Here is an 11,413-nt window from a genome sequence, read left to right as displayed (position 1 = left end):
TTCTGTTGTATCGTCACCACTGTTGTATCGTCACCATTGTTGTATCGTCACCTTTGTTGTATCGTTACCATTGTTGTATCGTCACCGTTGTTGTATCGTCATTGTTGTATCGTCATTGTTGTATCGTCACCGTTGTTGTATCGTCACCGTTGTTGTATCGTCACCATTGTTGTATCGTCATTGTTGTATCGCCATTGTTGTATCACGACCATTGTTGTATCGTCATTGTTGTATTGTTACCATTGTTGTATCGCCATTGTTGTATCACGACCATTGTTGTATCGTCACCGTTGTATCGCCACCATTGTTGTATCATAACCATTGTTGTATCGTCACTGTTGTTGTATCGTCACAATTGTTGTATGGTCGTTGTTGTATCGTCACCATTGTTGTATCGTCACCGTTGCTGTATCGTCACCATTGTTGTATCATCGCTACTGTTGTAACACAACCACTGTTGTATCATCACCATTGTTGTATCGTCACCATTGTTGTATCGTCACCATTGTTGTATCACAACCATTGTTGTATCGTCATTGCAGAACAGGCCCGACTGGTCAAAAAAGCGGCCAGCAACAACAAACATCGCCGTTAACGAGACAATCGGCACGAGCTCGGGACGTTCATCGACCACAGCTCATGGGATTGCTCCAGTCGAAATATTCTGATTGTGATTTCAGCAAAGTGAAAGAACAATGGAGTGGTGCGAGAGGGAAGACGCAGAGAGAGAGAAGGGAGGTTACCTGGTGTGTGGTGAGTGGGTGAGTGAGTGAGTGGGTGTGCGTTTGTACTGGTGAGTGGCGAGTGGGTGAGTGAGTGAGTGGGTGAGTGCGCTGTTTGTACCTGGTGTGTGGGTGAGTGAGTGGGTGAGTGTGCTGTTTGTACCTGGTGAGTGGCGAGTCGGTGAGTGAGTGAGTGGGTTAGTGTGCTGTTTGGACCTGGTGAGTGAGTGAGTGGGTGAGTGGGTGAGTGAGTTGATGAGTGTGCTGTTTGGACGTGCTGTGTGGCAGTTTAACACAATATGTTTAAGAGGAAACAAAGCGGTCTGTTTTGTATTGCTACGTTTGATGAGAATCAGAATGTGTTGATGCTGGAGGAATCCAAAAACCTCTTATGTATGAAGCACAGATGTTCAGTCAGGACGGGTCAGAACTTTACAACAAACAATACACAACACAATAGGAGTGCAAAGAAGTTCAACGTACTTTGGCCTCAGTGCAGTTGCACCGCCTGCACACCCGATAGCTACACCACCGCACCTCCCCTGTTTGTTTCACGTCAGATTCTCAACACTCACACGGGAAGAGAAGGCAACTTGTTATCGCTGAGGCTGAGCACAGTGAGCCGAGTGAGACTTTCAAAGGCCTAAATACGGATAATAATGAGTCTTAATTTGATATTCCAACGTTCACTTTTAATTTCCATGTTTGACAACCCGGGCATTCAGGCCGATCCTCGCTTTTGATAAGGAGTTGGTGTATCATATATGAATTTGGGAAAGTATGCAACCCACGTGAGACCTCGGTTTAAACGAGAGTGGCTGCAACCTACATTCAATATCCGAATCCCCGCATTGTCACAGTGTGAACCTCATCACACGGTATTAAGTCCCTAAGGTCCCACCAGCGGAATATGAAGACCCCAGCCAGACCTTCACTCATCTCACTGAGACATCTCTCGATTTAAAGCTTTCGTGACTGCAGGGATTCATCTTCTTGGTTCTTTCGGTAAAGTCACGTAGAATGGAAATAATAAAATTTAACATAATAAAATAATGATAATAAAATAATAATAAAATTAAACATAATAAAATAATGATGTTAAATTTGATTATTTTCTTATTTCCATTCTACGTGACTTTACCGAAAGAACCAAGAAGATGAGACGTCTCTGTTGTGGTGCAGGGTAGTTAACAGAGACCCTGGAGCAAGGAACGAAATGATCGCCCCTTGTATAATATTCCTTCTCTGCATCGCCTAGCTCCTAAGCACGATAGCTAGGCCACTGCAGCACCTCTCCTGTTTGTTTCACTTCAGCGTCTCAACACTCACACGGGAAGAGAAGGCAACTTGTTATCGCTGAGGCCGAGGAAAGTGAGCCGAGTGAGACCGTGAAACGCCTTGCCGGGAATGCTCGTCAGCTGGTTGTGTAGAGTGGACACTGATCTGAGTCTTCCTCGCTTCTGACCACGCACTGACCAGTAGAGACGAAGTAACACATGCGTTGATCGATTAAAATAGATTTGAATGCTCATAGTGCATGAAATTAATGGTGCACGTATTTGTTCAATCAAGTGACGACACATTTAAGAGAATAATATCATTCCAACAACTGATGAAACATCACGCCGAGTCAGGGATTTGAATTCTGGACCATCAGATGCCTATTGACATGAATCCAAATCCCTCTTCAAAACCTGATTATTTACCGATTGAGCTAACCAGGCTCTGAGTGGGTATCATTCAATTAGTCATCACGATTATAATGTTCACAGGAGTTGCTTTGAGTGAAGCATGTATTCATGTATGAATCTCATTCATGTCCAGCGACAATATATAGTATAGGTTCACGTAAACACAGATTTGTAGATGCACATTAGATTGCTTTTACACCTTCACCACACTTTGGATGATGTATTATTTACATCAATATGCTATGTTGTGTGTGATAGATCCGATAGTCACGATAATTTCCAGGTAAAGAATACATCGAGTATGCTACATTGCTGTGTTACTTATATTGTTCAAAATATGCCCATGGTTATTTTATATTCTACAGTGATTAGGAGTCTACGGATTATCGTCACTATTAATTGACGAGAATAATATCTAACCAACCAATAATAAAACGGCACACCCAGTCAGGGACTTGAACCCTGGACCCTCAGATGTCTTGGACATGAATCCACATTCATGTTAAAGACATCTGATGCTCTACCGACTGAGCTAACCGGGCTCTGAGTGACTCTCATTAAATTATCCTTCATGAAAGGGAATGTCATTCTAAAAATGGGGGATCAAATTACAAATGAACGTGAGAGATAGCACCTACCACATTCGTTTCTCCATATAAATGTTTCCATAATGTTCGCAGTGCTTGCATTCAATTGTGCATGTATATGTTTATGAATTTGATTTATATATGCCACGATATATTTTATAGATTTACACAAGTGCACATTCTATGGATGTACAGACTCTGCACCTTCACATCACTGCAGATGATATATGATGCATGTAAACATACTTTCTATAGATCCTATTGAGTCTGTAGTAGATCAGATCTCTGTAAATATATATAACATGGAGAGACAAATACGGAAACGAGAAATATTGTAAGTTTAGTAATTTTGTGAATTATATTCTCCAAAAACATACCTTTCACTATTTTCTAATATCCTGTTTTTAGAGTCGATCGAATCAAGTGACGACACATTTAAGAGAATAATATCATTCCAACAAGTGATAAAACATCACGCCCAGTCAGGGACTTGAACCCTGGACCCTCAGATATCAATAACATGAATCCACATTCAATTTCCTGTTAAAAGTCTGATGCTCTACCGACTGAGCTAACCGGGCTCTGAGTGACTATCATTAAATTATCCTTCATGAAAGGGAATGTCATTCCAAAAATGGGGGATCAAATTACAAATGAACGTGAGAGATAGCACCTACCACATTCGTTTCTCCATATAAATGTTTCCATAATGTTCACAGTGTTTGCATTCAATTGTGCATGTATATGTTTATGAATTTGATTTATATATGGCCACGATATATTTTATAGATTTACACAAGTGCACATTCTATGGATGTACAGACTCTGCACCTTCACATCACTGCAGATGATATATGATGCATGTTAACAAACATTATATAGATCCCATTGAGTCTGTAGTAGATCAGATCTCTGTAAATATATATAACACGGAGAGACAAATACGGAAACGAGAAATATTGTTAGTTTAGTAATTTTGTGAATCATATTCTCCAAAAACATACCTTTCACTATTTTCTAATATCCTGTTTTTAGAGTCGATCGAATCAAGTGACGACACATTTAAGAGAATACAATCATTCCAACAAGTGATAAAACATCACGCCCAGTCAGGGACTTGAACCCTGGACCCTCAGATGTCTATTGACATGAAGTCACTTTCCTCTTAAAAGTCTGATGCTCTACCGACTGAGCTAACCGGGCTCTGAGTGAGGATCATTCAATTAGTCTTCATGACTATAATGCTCACATGAGTTGCTCTGAGATAAACATGTATTCATGTTTGAATCTGTTTCATATAAAGCGACCATGTATATTATAGGTTCATCTACATACAGATTTATAAATGCAAATAGGATTGGTTTGACACCTTCACCACACTTTGGATTAAGTATTATTTACATCTATATGATATATAGTCTGTGATAGATCCGATAGAGTCACGCTAATTTCTAGGTAAAGAATGCATTGAGTATTCTACATTTCTGAGCGACTTATATTGTCCAAATATGCCCATGGTTATTTTATATTCTCCAGTGATTAGAGTCTATGGATCATCGTCCCGATTCATTGACGAAAATAATATCTTACCAGCCAATAATAAAACGGCACGCCCAGTCAGGGACTTGAACCCTGGACCCTCAGATGTCTTAGACATGCATCCACATTCATGTCTAAGACATCTGATGCTCTACCTACTGAGCTAACCGGGCTCTGAGTGACTATCATTAAATTATCCTTCATGAAAGTGAATGTCATTCCAAAAATATGGGATCAAATAACAAATGAAAGTGAGTGATATCACCTACCATATTCGTATGTCCATATACATGTTTTCATATTGTTCACAGTGCTTGCATTCAATGGTGCATGTACATTTTCATGAATTAGATTTATACATGGCTACGATATATTTAATAGATTTACACAAGTGCAGATTCTATAGATGTTCAGACTAGACACCTTCACAGCACTGCAGATGATATATGATGCACGTGTAGTGACATCGCGGACACCACAGTGGTGTGGGTGTAATACCGGCCCTAGAGGGGCCCGGGTGAGCGCTGAATGATAGAACCAGATGACACCACGACTTGCGTGCAGTGCCGACCCTACAAGACAGGGTGTGTGGGTGTCGGCCGAAGGATGAGGTTACTCGAGGCCATGGCACTCCACTTGACCCGGGTGGACACGTGACCAGTTAAGTCTGCAAAGGGGCCCCAGGAGGGGGCTGGGGGTGGTCACGCGATTGGGACCCAGATCCTTCCCCAGGATTCTGGAAGGTGGGCGTGACCAAAGGTGGAGCCGGCCACGTCACAGAGAATATAAGCCGGGTCCCGAGAGGGGCCGGGATTGTTGTTCATCCTTGAAGAAACCCTTCATCTACGATCTCCGTTCCATGAGTCTCGAACACGTGAACCCGGATCGAAGCCGTTGGTCCGGTCCATAGTAGCAGTTACGTAGTGACTAGTAGTGTAGTTAGCCTGGTGGTCACCACCTTAGGTTGTTATTATGTTAAGGGGAAAGCTACCTCGTGTGTTGGAACTGATTAAATGTGTTGCCTCTACGTCTGCGACTCAGTTGAACCCATTATACATGTAAACATACATTATATAGATCCAATCTAGTCTGTATTAGATCAGGTCTGTGTAAATATATATTACGTGAAGGGACAAATACGGAAATTAGGAATATTGTAAGTTTAGTAATGTCGTGATTTATATTCTCGAAAAACATGGCTTTCACTAATTTCTTATATCCTGTATTTAGAGTTTATCGAATCATGTGACGACAAATTTAAAAGGATATTATCATTCCAACAACTGATAAAAAATCGCGCCCAGTCAGGGACTTGAACCCTGGACCCTCAGATATCAATGACATGAATCCACATTCAATTTCCTCTTAAAAGTCTGATGCTCTACCGACTGAGCTAACCGGGCTCTGAGTGAGCATCGTTCAATTAGTCTTCATGACTATAATGCTCACAGGAGTTGCTCTGAGTGAAACATGTATTCATGTATGAATCTGTTTATATCCAGCGACCATGTATATTATAGGTTCATCTACATACAGATTTATCAATGCAAATAGGATTGGTTTGACACCTTCACCACACTTTGGATTATGTATTATTTACACCAATATGATATATAGTCTGTGATAGATTCGATAGAGTCACGATAATTTCTAGGTAAAGAATGCATTGAGTGTTCTACATTTCTGAGCGACTTAAATCTTCCAAAATATGCCCATGGTTATTTTATATTCTCCAGTGATTAGAGTCTATTGATCATCGTCCCGATTCATTGACGAGAATAATATCTTACCAACCAATAATAAAACGGCACGCCCAGTCAGGGACTTGAACCCTGGACCTCAGATGTCTTGGACATGAATTCACATTCCTCTTAAAAGTCTGATGCTCTACCGACTGAGCTAACCGGGCTCTTAATGACTATCATTAAATTATCCTTCATGAAAGGGAATGTCATTCCAAAAATGGGGGATCAAATTACAAATGAACGTGAGAGATAGCACCTACCACATTCGTTTCTCCATATACATGTTTCCATAATGTTCACAGTGCTTGCATTCAATTGTGCATGTATATGTTTATGAATTTGATTTATATTTACACAAGTGCAGATTCTATGGATGTACAGACTCTGCACCTTCACAGCACTGCAGATGATATATGATGCACGTGTAGTGACATCGCGGATACCACAGTGGTGTGTGTGTAGTGATACCGCCAGATGGCTCCACGACTTGCGTGCAGTGCTGACCCTACAAGACAGGGTGTGTGGGTGCCAACCGTAGGATGAGGTTACTCGAGGCCATGGCACTCCACTTGACCCGGGTGGACACGTGACCAGTTAAGTCTGCAAAGGGGCCCCAGGTGGGGGCTGGTCACGTGATTGGGACTCTGATCCTTCCCCAGGATTCTGGAAGGTGGGCGTGACCAAAGGTGGAGCCGGCCACGTCACAGAGAATATAAGCCGGGTCCCGAGAGGGGCCGGGATTGTTGTTCATCCTGGAAGAACCCTTCATCTACGATCTCCGTTCAAAGAGTCTCGAACACGTGAACCCGGGTCGAAGCCGTTGGTCCGGTCCGTAGTAGCAGTTACGTAGTGACTAGTAGTGTAGTTAGCCTGGTGGTCACCACCTTAGGTTGTTATTCTGTTAAGGGGAAAGCTACCTCGTGTGTTGGAACTGAATAAATGTGTTGCCTCTACGTCTGCGACTCAGTTGAACCCATTATACTTGTAAACATACATTATATAGATCCTTTTCAGTCTGTATTAGATCAGGTCTGTGTAAATATATATTACGTGAAGGGACAAATACGGAAATTAGGAATATTGTAAGTTTAGTAATGTCGTGATTTATATTCTCGAAAAACATGGCTTTCACTATTTTCTTATATCCTGTATTTAGAGTCGATCGAATCATTTGTCGACACATTAAAAAGGATATTATCATTTCAACAACTGATAAAACATGGCGCCCAGTCAAGGATTTGAATCCTGGACCCTCAGATGTCTATTGACATGAAGTCACATTCCTCTTAAAAGTCTGATGCTCTACCGACTGAGCTAACCGGGCTCTGAGTGACTCTCATTAAATTATCCTTCATGAAAGTGAATGTCATTCCAAAAATGGGGGATCAAATTACAAATGAACGTGAGAGATAGCACCTACCACATTCGATTCTCCATATAAATGTTTCCATAATGTTCATAGTGCGTGCATTCAATGGTGCATGTACATGTTTATGAATTTGATTTATATATGGCCAAGAATTTGTTTTTATAGATTTACTCAAGTGCAGATTCTATGGATGTACAGACTCTGCACTTTCACATCACTGTAGATGATATATGATGCATGTAAACATACTTTCTATAGATCCTAATGAGTCTGTAGTAGATCAGATCTCTGTAAATATATATAACACGGAGAGACAAATACGGAAACGAGAAATATTGTAAGCTTAGTAATTTTGTGAATTATATTCTCCATAAACATACCTTTCAGAATTTTCTGATATCCTGTTTTTAGAGTCGATCGAATCAAGTGACGACACATTTAAGGGAATAAAATCATTCCAACAAGTGATAAAACATCACGCCCAGTCAGGGACTTGAACCGTGGACCCTCAGATATCAGTGATATGAATCCAAATGCCTCTTAAAAGTCTGATGCTCTACCGACTGAGCTAACCGGGCTCTGAGTGACTATCATTAAATTATCCTTCATGAAAGGGAATGTCATTCCAAAAATGGGGGATCAAATTACAAATGAACGTGAGAGATAGCACCTACCACATTCGTTTCTCCATATACATGTTTCCATAATGTTCACAGTGCTTGCATTCAATTGTGCATTATATGTTTATGAATTTGATTTATATTTACACAAGTGCACATTCTATGGATGTACAGACTCTGCACCTTCACAGAACTGCAGATGATATATGATGCACGTGTAGTGACATCGCGGATACCAGAGTGGTGTGTGTGTAGTGATACCGCCAGATGGCTCCACGACTTGCGTGCAGTGCTGACCCTACAAGACAGGGTGTGTGGGTGCCAACCGTAGGATGAGGTTACTCGAGGCCTTGGCACTCCACTTGACCCGGGTGGACACGTGACCAGTTAAGTCTGCAAAGGGGCCCCAGGAGGGGGCTGGTCACGTGATTTGGACCCAGATCCTTCCTCAGGATTCTGGAAGGTGGGCGTGGCCAAAGGTGGAGCCGGCCACGTCACAGAGAATATAAGCCGGGTCCCGAGAGGGGCCGGGATTGTTGTTCATCCTGGAAGAACCCTTCATCTACGATCTCCGTTCAACGAGTCCTCCAACACGTGAACCCGGGTCGAAGCCGTTGGTCCGGTCCGTAGTGACTAGTGTAGTTAGCCTGGTGGTCACCACCTTTGGTTGTTATTCTGTTAAGGGGAAAGCTACCTCGTGTGTTGGAACTGAATAAATGTGTTTCCTCTACGTCTGCGACTCAGTTGAACCCATTATACTTGTAAACATACATTATATAGATCCTATTTAGTCTGTATTAGATCTCTGTAAATATAATACGTGAAGGGACAAATACGGAAATTAGGAATATTGTAAGTTTAGTAATGTCGTGATTTATATTCTCGAAAAACATGGCTTTCACTATTTTCTCATATCTTGTATTTAGAGTCGATCGAATCAAGTGTCGACACATTTAAGATAATCATATCATTCCAACAAGTGATAAAACATCACGCCCAGTCAGGGACTTGAACCCTGGACCCTCAGATGTCTGTGACATGATTCCAAATCCCTCTTAAAAGTCTGATGCTCTACCGACTGAGCTAACCAGGCTCTGTGTGAGTACCATTCAATTAGTCTTCATGACTATACTGCTCCCAGCACGTGCTTTGAGTGAAACATGTATTCAGCTATAAATCCATTCATATTTGGCGATGCTATCTATTAATGAGTCATATAAATAAAAACTTGTAGACAAGCATAATTTTGTAGACTACAAGTATAACAAAATTGCTAAGGCTACAATATGCCTCATTTTAACATTGGTCCCTCAACTAATTTTTTGACAAAGACCTGATCGTGACTGTAGGATCTTTGACAGCTTCTTTAGGATCTGCACAATTTATGTTTATTGGAATTATACATACTCTGCAGTGGTATGAATGTGTATATCCTATAGTTTGTGCATCTAACGAATCTGCATTCTTTTGAATATATTGCATATATAGTAGCCAGATAAAAATCATGCAGCACTAAATACAAACACAGTGAGAATGAGAATATATTTTGTATTTATGAATTAATGAGCTACTTTACGTCTGCCGGTGAGTGCATGGTCAGTCACAGACAAGACAGAGAGGGCATGTGGTTAAACCAGCTGACAAGCATCCCCGGCAAGGCGTTTCACAGCCTCACTCGGCTCACTTACCTGAGTTTATACGACAACAAGTTGACTTCCCTTCCCGTGGGAGTGTTGAGAAGCTGAAGCGAAACAACAGGAGAGGTGCTGCAGTGGCCGAGCTGTCGAGTGGGCAGGCGGTGCAACTGCACCGAGGCCTATGGGTGTGAGGGACTCAGGAGCTAGGCCATGCCGAGAAGGATTATTATACAAGGGGCGAGAATTTGGTTCCTTGCCTTGTTAGCAACGTTGCACCACAGGAGAGGTGGCTCAGTGAGATGAGTTGAACACCTGGCTGGGGTCCTGCTTTGTGGGTGGTGGGATCTCAGGGGAAGTGCGTCACTCATCTTGGCTCCGCATCTCAGTCACGGTCATTGATGATATCCGTGAAATTGTGCACCTTGCACATCACGTGGTTTGTTTGTATAATCACTGCAACATGGTCATCATGAGCCTCTAAATTGGCGATGCAGCCGCAAGGATGAAACCCAGGATGGCAGCTCATTTCTGATGGCTTTGCCCCACCACAGCCCCCTTGGTGCGCATTGCTGCTCAAACAAGGACTCCCGCACGGGAAGAGACGGCAACTTGTTATTGCTCAGCTCGAGGTAAGTGAGCCGAGTGAGACCATGAAACGCCTTGACGGGGATGCCTGTCAGCTGGTTGTGTCGGGTGGCCACGTGTCTCTGACTTGTTCACCGCTTACCACGGCGCTGGACAGTAGAGACTTAGCAACTGATTATTGATTAATCGATTAATATTGATTATAATGCTCGCAGTACTTTAACTGAGTAGTGTGTGTGTTGTGTATGAATGTGATTCATATATAGATTATACATAGAGCCATGTTCATATTTACGACTAAAATAAAACATCACGCCCAGGCAAGGACTCAGATGTCTCTCGCGTGACCCCGTGACCCCGTGTCCGTTGTAGAAGTCTAATGCTCTACGGACTGAGCTGACCGGGCTCTGGTAGCGCCTCGTTCTGTCACCCTTCAAGACTCTGACTGGACGGGTGGTGATGTGCTCATTGTGCGTTGCTCACAAACGCAATCTTCGTCATGAGCTCGACTCAAAGCGTGGCGAAAGATTCAGTACAAATATCGGGAGAAGTATTAAATGCAGCTTAACATGGTGTTGTCTAAGAATGTTGAAATTGAATTAAAGAACCAAAAACCAACTTCGTGAAATGAAGACGAATAAATAATTTAAATATGAATCAAGATAAACAGGGTATTGGTGGTATATTTGTAACATTGATTAACGTAGTTACAGTTGTATAAATGTGATTACATTTGTATCATTACTCTACCGCATGTTTAAATATCGTCTTGATCACATGACATCTTCCCTTCTCGCACCGTGTCCTGCCTAATCCTACTTTTGTCAACAATGCCTCTAACTTGTCTACATTTCCTCTGCATGTATCCAAGCATGTATCTCTCCATGCTTTTTTTTAAAGAACTTTATAACTTTTGCT

General features: G+C 41.9%; 9 non-coding genes across 9 annotated transcripts; all 9 read right to left on the bottom strand.

Annotated features, from left to right (window-relative positions):
• Positions 1–2,853: 2,853 nt before the first annotated feature.
• On the bottom strand, positions 2,854–2,955 carry TRNAR-UCU (transfer RNA arginine (anticodon UCU)). The gene is made up of 2 exons: positions 2,919–2,955; positions 2,854–2,889 (listed from the first exon to the last, which is right to left on the bottom strand). It is a non-coding gene; the product is annotated as a tRNA-Arg (tRNA).
• A 520-nt stretch (positions 2,956–3,475) lies between these two features.
• TRNAK-UUU (transfer RNA lysine (anticodon UUU)) lies at positions 3,476–3,581 on the bottom strand. Its single transcript has 2 exons — positions 3,545–3,581; positions 3,476–3,511 (listed from the first exon to the last, which is right to left on the bottom strand). It is a non-coding gene; the product is annotated as a tRNA-Lys (tRNA).
• Positions 3,582–4,102: 521 nt separating this feature from the next.
• TRNAK-UUU (transfer RNA lysine (anticodon UUU)) lies at positions 4,103–4,203 on the bottom strand. Its single transcript has 2 exons — positions 4,167–4,203; positions 4,103–4,138 (listed from the first exon to the last, which is right to left on the bottom strand). It is a non-coding gene; the product is annotated as a tRNA-Lys (tRNA).
• Positions 4,204–4,610: 407 nt separating this feature from the next.
• Positions 4,611–4,712, bottom strand: TRNAR-UCU (transfer RNA arginine (anticodon UCU)). Its single transcript has 2 exons — positions 4,676–4,712; positions 4,611–4,646 (listed from the first exon to the last, which is right to left on the bottom strand). It is a non-coding gene; the product is annotated as a tRNA-Arg (tRNA).
• A 1,124-nt stretch (positions 4,713–5,836) lies between these two features.
• TRNAK-UUU (transfer RNA lysine (anticodon UUU)) lies at positions 5,837–5,942 on the bottom strand. The gene is made up of 2 exons: positions 5,906–5,942; positions 5,837–5,872 (listed from the first exon to the last, which is right to left on the bottom strand). It is a non-coding gene; the product is annotated as a tRNA-Lys (tRNA).
• Positions 5,943–6,349: 407 nt separating this feature from the next.
• On the bottom strand, positions 6,350–6,448 carry TRNAK-UUU (transfer RNA lysine (anticodon UUU)). Its single transcript has 2 exons — positions 6,412–6,448; positions 6,350–6,384 (listed from the first exon to the last, which is right to left on the bottom strand). It is a non-coding gene; the product is annotated as a tRNA-Lys (tRNA).
• Positions 6,449–7,507: 1,059 nt separating this feature from the next.
• On the bottom strand, positions 7,508–7,608 carry TRNAK-UUU (transfer RNA lysine (anticodon UUU)). Its single transcript has 2 exons — positions 7,572–7,608; positions 7,508–7,543 (listed from the first exon to the last, which is right to left on the bottom strand). It is a non-coding gene; the product is annotated as a tRNA-Lys (tRNA).
• A 523-nt stretch (positions 7,609–8,131) lies between these two features.
• Positions 8,132–8,231, bottom strand: TRNAK-UUU (transfer RNA lysine (anticodon UUU)). Its single transcript has 2 exons — positions 8,195–8,231; positions 8,132–8,167 (listed from the first exon to the last, which is right to left on the bottom strand). It is a non-coding gene; the product is annotated as a tRNA-Lys (tRNA).
• A 1,035-nt stretch (positions 8,232–9,266) lies between these two features.
• TRNAK-UUU (transfer RNA lysine (anticodon UUU)) lies at positions 9,267–9,366 on the bottom strand. The gene is made up of 2 exons: positions 9,330–9,366; positions 9,267–9,302 (listed from the first exon to the last, which is right to left on the bottom strand). It is a non-coding gene; the product is annotated as a tRNA-Lys (tRNA).
• Positions 9,367–11,413: the final 2,047 nt, after the last annotated feature.

The sequence above is a fragment of the Lethenteron reissneri genome, chromosome 63, assembly GCF_015708825.2.
Source record: "Lethenteron reissneri isolate LAM-NWPU_2019-01 chromosome 63, ASM1570882v1, whole genome shotgun sequence".
Taxonomy (NCBI): domain Eukaryota; kingdom Metazoa; phylum Chordata; class Hyperoartia; order Petromyzontiformes; family Petromyzontidae; genus Lethenteron; species Lethenteron reissneri.
Note: the sequence above shows the minus strand (reverse complement) of the source record. Positions and strands in the feature narration are given on the sequence as shown.